The 10,460-nt window shown below is 47.2% G+C and overlaps 1 long non-coding RNA gene across 1 annotated transcript; it reads right to left on the minus strand.

Moving 5' to 3' along the window:
• Positions 1-2,112: 2,112 nt before the first annotated feature.
• Positions 2,113-10,215, minus strand: LOC103657599. The gene is made up of 3 exons (XR_566910.1): positions 9,992-10,215; positions 7,641-7,753; positions 2,113-2,267 (listed from the first exon to the last, which is right to left on the minus strand). It is a non-coding gene; the product is annotated as an uncharacterized LOC103657599 (long non-coding RNA).
• Positions 10,216-10,460: the final 245 nt, after the last annotated feature.

Genomic DNA, 10,460 nt, shown 5'->3' on the forward strand with positions numbered 1-10,460 from the left:
ATTCAATCAACCTCTCTGGGGGAATCCAGGAATCAGCATTTGTTAAAGATCTCCAGGGGATTCCAATATATGGCCAAGACCGAGGACCATCAAACTCTCATTCTTTCTAATAAATAGGAACTAGAGACACCTAAACACTCCCACCCGCCCCAACTCCACCATTTTGAGAAGAGCTGGAACGTTTGAATGGGGAAGGATCAAACCAGTTGCTCAACTTCACATCTCACTTTCCATTTCCTGGAAAATGGCTCAGGAAAAATTTGAACTGGTGACAGATCGTGGGTATAGCTAACAATAAGTTACCAGGGCCCTAAAGCTGCCCCTTTGCTTTCTGCTGGACAGAGCTGCAGACCGCAGCATGGGCCATCCCAGCTGGTGGGTAAGGCATGGGCTGTTGGAGGACATAGGGCTACATCTCTTTACTTCTCAGACTGGTGCTCCCAGCCCTTAGTGAAACATGGGCTGCTCTACCAGCCCCGTGTCCTTTGCAGAACCACTATCATGGCTTACATGGCCCCTGGACCTCCCTTCAGGAGGATGAGAAAATGGTGGCCCCTAAAAAACACTCACCACGGAAAGTGGGCAAAAGTGAGCTGCTCTTCTAGGCAAAGCACCTCGTATTGAACAGTGTTCTCCTCAAAGTTCATACCCTTCCAGGAACCTGAGAATCTGACCTTACTTGGAAGTAGGGTTGTTACAAAGGTACTGAGATAGGAATGAGGTCATACTGGAGTAGGGAGGGCCCTTAATCCAGTGTAACTAGTGTCCTTATAAGAAGAGGTGCCGAGAGACACACGGGGATAAAGCCGTGTGCGTGAGTCCGCTAGGGCTGGCATAGCAAAATATCAGAGCCTGGGGGCCCAAACAACGGAATTTTGTCTTCTCACAATTCTGGGAGTGGGAAGTCTAAGATCAGGATGTTGGCAGGTTTAGTCTCGTGGGCCTCTCTTCTCGGCTCACAGAGGGCTGCCTTCTTACGTGTGTCCCCTCATGTGGTCGTCTTTGCCTGTTTATTTGGGGGGGGGGTGTCCTAATCTCCTTTTCTAGGCATATTGGACCAGGCCTCACCCGAATGGCCCCATTTTTACTCGAATGCCTTTTGACAGGCTCTATCTCCAATTATAATCACGTTTTGAGGTACTGGGGGGACACAACTCATCCCATAACTCCAGTGACAACAGAGGCAGAGATTAGAGTGACATGTCTAGAAGCCAAGGAACTCTAAGGATTGCCAGGAACCGCGAGAGGCTGGGAATGGGCGAGGGAGGATCCTTGCGCAGGGCATTCAAAGGAAGCGTGGACCTGCTCACACGTTGAATTTGGGCTTTCAGTCTCTGCAACTGGGAGAGAATACCTTTCTGTTGTTTCAAGCCCCCCAGTTTGGGACCATCTGTTACAGCAGCCCCAGAAAACAGAAAAGCTTCTCTTCTGCTTTTTCCTCTGTCTACAACAGGATTTGAATGTCTAGACACAGTAAAAACTCACGCCGGCCCAGCAAGCTCGTGTTGTCGCCATAGACCACAGCACAGGGCCCCAGGAGACTCTCCTACTGCTGGGTCACCGTCACTGCCACACTCGCCACACTTCCCAGAGGGGAGCCTGGGGAACGGCAGAGGTGGGAGGGGCAGAGCTAATGTGGGGTCAGGGCGAGGAGCAAGGTCTCCTCTCAGTTCTCACTTTTTCCTGAGGAGTGGTCCTCTGAGCACAGTCCTGGCTGCACATACCCCACGTGAAGGTCTTCCTGGGTCCTGCCCTCATCCTGGGACTGGGACAACTGTAATGAAGATCTCTTGCTTGCTCATGGGCCTTGGCAGCTGGCCCAACCCAAGCTCCTGTGGGAGGAGCGACCACAGTCAGCAAGGCCCTGTGTGGGCAGAAAGCGCTGGGGCCAGGCAGTAGCAGGACTGAACCGATCAGCATGTGGACCCACATCATTCAGCGGGTGAATTGACAGAGGGAGCTTGGTACGCTCCCCTCCTCCCCACCTCCCATGGTGCAGGCCAGCTGACCGGCTTCGGCAACCCCGCCAGGGTGCGGGTCACGCAAGCACTGGAGAGGGGAGTGGGCTCACAAAGACCACACAGGGAACGTGGCTCCGGAAGGAACTTGAGCGCAAACCACAGAGTGCAGTGAGAACCCCCGGATGGTTCAGTCTCTCCTGCGGGGCTTTCAAGTTGCTGAAGGCTGTGCCTTCGGGCCTCTGGTTTCCTCAAAGCCATCTCTGTAGCTCTGGGTTCGTCTGCGGTGGACCAGCTGCCCATCACCTGCTGAATGAACAAAGGAACGAATGGGTGTAACCCGGGAAGCCGAGAGGCAGAAAAGCAGCCCCTGTAAGGCATTTTGCACAGTAGGAAGTCAGCAGCCCTATTCTGCTCCTGGCTGTGTCCGCCCCCTGTGGGGCTTTGGAGCCGACCCCTCCCCTCCGGGTCTCAGGGAAGGGAGGGAATTAGGGTGCAGGCCCTCCAAAAGTCTATGGCTTGGTCACTTTTCTTTGCTCAGTGAAGGTCGCGGGAGGATGCCTTTCTTCTGTTGCTTGCTTTTGGCTCCTGACATGTGGAAATCAGGCCCTTGTAGCCTCTCTGCAAGGAAGTGGGGCCCCAGGGGGGAGCCCAGGCAGCCCCAGCAGTCACTCTTCTAGGTATCTTCAAATAATGAGGAAATAGAAGGTTGCACAGAACCCGGAGCCCGGGGACTGGGTTTAAGAATGATTTGTAAATGCAGGAGGAAGGGAGAGAGGGAACAGAGGAGGGGAGGGGAGGGGCCCCGAAGTGGAGAGCGGCTCCCATTAGATCAGCGACAGGCAGCCTTTCTCCCTGGCAGGAAGCACCCCAGCAGGTGATGAGTGACAAGAAGCCGCTGAGAGGTGCTCACTTTTTCAAAGGGAAAATGCAATTTGTAAACAATCAACATCTTAACAAGCTGTAAACAACGGCCGACTTCCAGCAGATTGACTGATGCCTGAGTGACTAAAATTCACAATGTTTTTCCAAACCAGCTTTTTTCATGTGTGGCCTGGTATTCATTAGGACCCCAGGTCCCCTCAGCTTCTAACCTAGTGATGCGGGGCTGGGGGCCAAGCACTTGCCCCCCCCACCCCGTGGGTGCGGGCCCAGAGCCGGTCCCTCCCGTCTCCCTCCCGTCTCCTCCCCTTCCTCCCCAGGGCTGGCCTCAGAACCCGTGGCACAGGATATGTTTGTTTTGTTTTAAAATTCTAGTGTTTCAAAAATCACCCATCGTTTATCACTCATCTTAGATGAGCAATTGTAGGTCGATGCCCGCTGGAGGCTTTCCTCCCAACTCCTCCTCCCCACCCCTCCCCTGCCCTCCCAACAGCTCCCTCCACCCCCACCTCCGGGGAAATCAAGAAAAACAAGATTCTACTTGTCCAGGCCCTCAGAGACTCCTCAGAATTGCTGGAATCGTCACAATAAGTGGTAGTAATAGAACCATATACAGGACCGTAGATACAAACTGCTCGGCGGAGTGGCAAAAAATAATGAAGTAATTAGGTGAACTATTATCAGCACCTGTGACTGATTGGTACAAGCACATTTCTGGCTTTATTATATTATTATTTGTCAGGAACAATAAGCAGATTCTGATGTTGCGTCATTTCTGGCCCCGCACCCGGCTTCCCTCTCCCAAGGGCCCCGCTCACCCCAACGTGCGAGCCCAGGATGGGGAAACAAGAGTCCTGCTTCCCAGCCCATTAGGGTTAATGCCGCCTTAATTAGCCATTGACATGACTCCTAACAGGTGCTATTTAACGCTCCGTTTTTAGGCAAAGCGTGCGTCCTGCAGACAGACCTGACCCCGAAACCATTCAAATGCTCCACCTGTCATCTTGTGCCCGGCAGAGTGCCCTTCCTCCTAGTGGGGACTCAGAAGTGCCCACTTGCCAGTAATAATAATAATTTGGGGATGATAATAAGAGTTAACACTTAAGAGTGTCCCTACATGCCAGGCCCTTTCTAAGCATTGTATATATATATATTGACTTACTTAGCCCTTGAGATAGATACTGCTCCCCGCCCCTTTGAAAGATGGGGAAACTGAGGCACGGAGAAGTTGAGTGACTCAGCCAAGGTCACAGAGCCGAGACTCCACGCCAGGGAGTTTGGCCACAAAGCACACACTCTTAATCGTCCGTCCACTGCTCTTGCTCAGAGGATTCCTTTCGGGACTATGGACCACGGGAGGCCCATCAGCGTGTCTGGCATGGGCTGGGCACCGAGAGGGAGGGGGAAAAGTGGAAAAAGGGTCCTGCTGAAAACCAAGGCAAGAAAGCAGTTTCTCAGAGACTGGCCAACAGACATGGGAGACCACCGCCTCCGTTAGCAGGGCAGGTATACGTCCAGGTCCAACCGGCATGCTTAGTGAGGCACGGCTCAGACTTCCCACCACCAGCTAGAGAAACGTGTGAGGTTTGCGGGATGAATCCCTTCTCTGAGAGCCACAGAGGCACTCGGGCTTCTCCCGGGCTTCCTGCCACCAAGAACCTCTTGGGCTCCGCAACACTGGACTGGCTTGTTATCTTAAGGATTTAATTCTTAAACCAGTTGAGTTTGATGAACTGCTAGCCAGGTGATTCCGTTTTGCAAGTTCCGCTCCGGGGGGAGGCAGAGTCATTCGCCCCCCCCCCCCCATGCTAGTTGCCATCCTGGTGGAACGAAATGGAGTGGTGGGCCTTGCTGGGTGACCTCAGATGAGTTACCCAACCTCTTTGGACCTCAACTTTCCGATCTGTAAAATGGGAATAATGATCCCACCTTCCTCATAGCCCGATTATGGGAATTAAATGTTAATGTCTTATTACTCTTATCACGTGCAAAGGCAGATTGTGAGGCTTAGGAATCTTAAGCTTTGGGCCTTGCACATTCTCTCCCACACACTACTGTCTTTTGTATTCATCATTATGTCTATTTTTCTTACAGAGGGTCGCAGACTGTATAAGCCTCAGGCCCCTCCCAACTTGGATCCACCTGTGATTATCTAGGAAAGGAAGTGTTTTGTTTGCAAAGCAGATACCGTCCTACCTAGCTCAAAAACGTGAAGCGTCTAGGTCTTGCCCCTGAAAACATGGGAGAAGGACCCGCCTTTGTGGGCAGGGACAGACATTTCTTTCTAAGAAGATAAGAAGCCACAGAGGACAGCAGATGCTAGGTTCACTATAGAGTGACCACCTCGGCCTGGTTTGCCAGACACTGTGTCAGTTTTAATGCCCAAAGCACCAAGTCCCAGAAACCCCCTGGACAGATCGGGATGCTGGGTCACCTTCCTTGTTGAGGACAGAAGCATGTTGCTGTCGTTCACCACAGAGCAGCCAGGCAGCTGAGTGCTGGGTGCCTCGTAGGTGCCCATAAACTCTTTGTGGAATACGCGGTGGTCTGATGGGCTTGAGGAGGAAGAGTGCACCATGATCTGGGGCGGGCAGGCAGATTTCACGGAAATCCAGTGTAAACACCAAGTCTGCGGTGGGGAAGATGGATCAGGAAACTACCATTATTGGGGGAGACGGTTATGGAATGGGACGTGTGCTCTGACCTCGGAGAGTTTCTGTGTCCCTCCGTGTACCTGCTAACAGCCAGCAGGTCTTCCATTTCAGATCTCCACCTCGTCGTGTTCTCAGCTGAGGATCGACGCCTGTGTCTGGGCAGAACCCCGAATACGAGCTGGATCTGGCGGGGGGTAAATGGTGCCCCCAGCGGGGCTGCAGCGGGCTCTGGGCACGCGGGCGAGCTGCCCAGGCCCCGGTTCCCCACATGCTGTGTGGAGTCTTCCAATTACGCTGGGACTTAGAGATCAAACAGCCCAACTGTGCTTTACAATGAAAGAGGAGGTCTTAATTTTACTTTGTGCTACCCCCTCCAGCCAGACCGTGCAAAACAATGCATTTCATTGATGTCCCCTTGAGCCTCAAACCTTCCTGAAATCGTCTCCATCTATCCCAGCAACATCTCCTTAAAGCAGACAGGGGAGAGAGTCAGCTATTTTAAAGAACCGTAGGATTCCTGCTGGACCGCTCAGGACATCAGGGCAACCACAGATGGCTTTAAGCACCAATTCCCACCTTGCCACGGACAGAGAATTTTCAAATTCTTATTTATTTTTATTTTCAGGCATACTTAGAGGTGTAGTGTTGGCATGTGAGGAAAATCGTGTGCCTCGGCCCTTCGCCGAGCTGTGGCATAAACACAGGAGACTTGATCGAAAACAGGGAAGCCAGCAAAACACCAAAGGCTGGAATTTTGCAAATTGTATTTTTCTGCGCCCTCATGATACAGTTAGGAATTATACTGAGGCACAGCACAGCCAAAAATTAGTCTGATTTCCTTTTAAGTGATAATTGTCGGTTAATGGGTAAATACTCCAGAAAAATGCAATCACTTTGAACATTTAAGACTAAGGAAAGCAGAAAGGTTTGGGGGAAAAAATTCTTTGTAGACATCTAAATACATAGGCAACAATAGAGACCCAAGCCCACAAATCTGATTTGTTTTTACATATCAGTATTTTTTTCTCATACTTCTAGCTTTCAGACAATGGATTTTTTAAATTAAGGGTAATGCACAGAAGTGATGAAAAATGGCAGAATTTTTTGATTGTTGACTTCATCTGTATAATAATCAGGTTCTTCATGTTGCTACTTGTTCACAGCCTTTCCTAAAAATAAATGATAGGTACCTTACATTGATCAAGGCTTCCCTTAAAATAAATAGCCCTTTAACAAAGAAAGGAAAAGATACATGTTTGATATGTAGCTGAAGCTTTCTCGCAACGCAGAGATCAGGATGATAGTTCAAAAGGCAAATGCAAATAAACACCTTTTAGGCTGAGCACTGTACACCGAAAGCATATATTTATAACGGAAATGGATCTTAACACGAAAGGGAAATGATCTTGTAGGATTTTCTATTTTGGAACTAATATGCTTAATCATTTCTTATTTGATGGTTTTAAAAAGCAGTTCACATTCCTTTGAAAGCAGCATATTTCAAGCACTGTAAACACACTAGTGTAGAAAACTAGAAAGAAGCAAAATTACTTGGTCTGGGAGGTTCCTAAACAATTGGTCTTAATTTTAGTTGTTGACTCTCAAATATCAAATGTTCTTGCAACCATTCCCTTGTACCCGTACACTGCCTATTTAATGATTTCATGTGTGTGAAATTTACACCTAAATGATTTACTGTCTCACTCTGACTTGTCTTGAGGACATTTAAAGTTGATACACTGGAAGAAGAACTCGAAGTGTTCACTCTATTTTGGACTACTTGACACTGCAAATTTAAAGCTGGAGACACTTACCTTCCACTACTAATTTTGGATTTCTTAATTTCTTTTATGATAATAGCCCTAAATTAGAAAGTTGAATATCAGATTGCTGGTAATTGTGAAATGTGACATCGCAACCTAGTGCAAAACATCATGATTATGCACATGTGTAAGAATTAAGATGTCTTATGAATTAGCACCAAATGCTGGATAAAATTAGACACCTGCCACAGAATCTTCCCCCTGTGCAAATTTGGCAGTGTTAAGCAAGTACTCCCGGTTGAAGTCATGGCCAGATCATGGATTTCTGTACACAGTGAAAGTTCCTGTGGGGAAAATGTAGAGGGGAATGTTGCGCTACTTACCTTGCTTTATACCACATTGGTTGCAAGCAAAGTTTTCTCCAATTGCTTTCCAGTCTTGCTTATCAGGATCCAGAAAGAAACAGTTTCCCCGACCAGTTACTTCTTAGTTGTTCCTTAGGACACAGAGATTTTGGAAGATAATTTAGCATGCTTTCTTCAGTGTTTCCTCTCAATTTAAAGCCTTAAGGATGGACAGATGTACATTGGCGGCGCGACAGGCAGTGAAATTTGGAGCCGACAAGCTTGCTCCAAAAGCCTTTCCTATGGAATGAGCACAGTTTCACGTATTGCCACTAGATGGCGTATGACAACCATTTGTATGGGCCACACTCTGGCTGCCCATCTGTCGATAACTTAACCAAATGTGTCCTAAAACAATTCCTCCAAGACAACTTCACTATGAGATTATTATGATCATTTCAACCTTTATATAGAAATTTAAATGGTTCTGATTTATGTTTGGAAGTAGAAGAAATCCTCACTGGAAGAGAATATATCAGAAAGTGTACTGTTGCGTTTGCTATGCTTCGTTAATAAACATTGGTGCTTACAGCTGAATTAAGACACAAATGTTAAATGTCAATGTGTATCCTACCCATTTATCTACCGATGCTTTGACACGCACTTATTAAACGTTTGTTGTATGCAAAATGTTACTTATGCTTCTAAAATATTGAGAGAACATTTTATTACCAGAAATTAATACAAATATTAGGAAACCATATGAGGCACTTTTGTAAATTCTCTTCCCTCTTATAGCAAAACATAATGCCCGTTGCCTTAATAAATTGTAAACTCCTGTAAAGAAAATAAATTAATAAAATATACAAGCCTTGCAGTGGGGTCAGTTTTCTCTTTTGTGTCGTCACCAACTATAGGAACAAGATACTTCATGGCATAATTTTTTTTTTTTAGTCTGTTTGCTGATAGGCTTTAATAATAACACTGGCTTTATTGCAAAGTCTTCAGGGGGACGTGAGAAGACCCCTTCAAAAGTTAGCTCCACACCTGTGGAGATAATCAAGGAATCTCTAAGATCCTCTCCACTTTTAAGAAGCAATGTTTTTTAAAAAAAATGAGCATTTGAATTTTTTCAAACCCTCTCAAACTAGGTGTGATATTGCTTCTAAGCCAGCCTCTAACCAAAAGAAAAGAATGGTCTCATTTTAGAGTTACTGGCTGTTTGTTTGAACTGAAGAATTAGTTGCATTTCAAAATAAAGACATGCCTAATGAAATGTTTAAAACATACAGAGCATTAAATTATAAGCAGATGGGAGTTGGGCGGGGGGAGGGGAGTTTGCTAGAGAGCTGAGACCAGGAAACCTGACAGCTTTGGGTTTTTCTCAACAATACAGAAGATGATTGTTTAAGCAAAAGAAGATAAGAACACAACCCCTGAAAGATAAATCTTCCTTTCTTTTTCTTTCTTTCTTCCTTCCTTTCTTTCTTTCTTTCTTTCTTTCTTTCTTTCTTTCTTTCTTTCTTCTTTCTTTCTTTCTTTCTTTCTTTCTTCTTTCCTTCTTTCTTTCTTTCTTTCTTTCTTTCTTTCTTTCTTTCTCTCTCTCTCTCTCTCTCTTTCTTTCTTTCTTTCTTTCTTTCTTTCTTTCTTTCTTTCTTTCTTTCTTTCTTTCTTTCTCTTTTTAGATAACAACACACAAGAAGAGCCAGAAAGTAAGTCCGTGTGTATTATAAGCATTCAAAGAGATGGCCACTGTTGAAGGAAGGTAGATATTAACAGCGAGGCCTGGAAAAGGAACCGGGAAATTTGCAAGTGTGTCAAAGTAGCGAGAGGTCCTAGGAGATCGAAGAGGATCAGACAGGCCCAGAGTAAGTCACGGTTCAGGGTTTGGATTCTTCAGAAGAAAGTCAGACATCTCCCCGGCTGTTGTCTGGTCCCAGTTATTCATGAAACGCCTTCTCTCTTCCCTCCTCCTTGAAATTTATCATTTTAAAGCCTGCTCTATAGAGTTAAAAGATACTAGTTTGATGAGATGGAGTTTAGAACCTCTAAAAAAGAAGTTGAGCTAATAGGAGGAGTTCATAAACTGTGCAAATTGTCTGTTAAGCGGTACTTTCTGGTTCAACCAAATCCAGGAGAGTTTTATCTTGAATTTCTATCAGGCTGCATTCAGCAGGAGCTGGTTCCCTGGAAACGGGCATTTAGAAAAATGGAAAATCTGTGCTGCGTCTCTATCTTTCCTGGGTATACAATGGCAGTTTCGACCCATTTGAGCTGCCTGCCCAAACAGAGGCGCTGACTGTCTTCGACTGTGGGTTAATGAATGTAGGTCTAGAGATAAAGGAAAAAAACCCTCTAAGATTTTGTCTAATTTTTACAAGGCATCTCACCTTCCTAAGCTGTGTGTCTTCTTTGTCCTGGAGGTCTGCAGGGGAGAGGACAGCACTGCCGTGGCTCGCACCCGGGGCCACGGCCAGGCTCAGCCACAGCCAGGCTCCGAGGAAGGGCGCAGGGCATTTTCAGAATTGAAATCAGTTCTTGCTTTAATGGCAGAAAGAACACCCCGAAGATGAGTGTGGTGCACACACAGACACTGTGTCCAGGGAGGAATGAGCTGTCCTCGTTCCGTTCCCGGTAACACCCCGTCCCCCAGCCACCCTTCTGGGGCTGGCCTCCTGGCAGAGAGCACGGCTCTGCGCACTGACCGATTGTAGGGGAATCTTGCTTCTCTGGCACCATCTGCTGCCTCCGGGCCCCGCTAGAGCCTGCAGCTGGAGGCGCGAGCTATCGATTTCACTCTGCCTCGTGCCTTATTGAAACTCTCCTGACCACCTCTGCCGGGGGACAAGGGCCGTGTGT

The sequence above is a fragment of the Ursus maritimus genome, unplaced genomic scaffold (genome assembly GCF_017311325.1).
Source record: "Ursus maritimus isolate PB19 unplaced genomic scaffold, ASM1731132v1 scaffold_7, whole genome shotgun sequence".
NCBI classification, from domain to species: domain Eukaryota; kingdom Metazoa; phylum Chordata; class Mammalia; order Carnivora; family Ursidae; genus Ursus; species Ursus maritimus.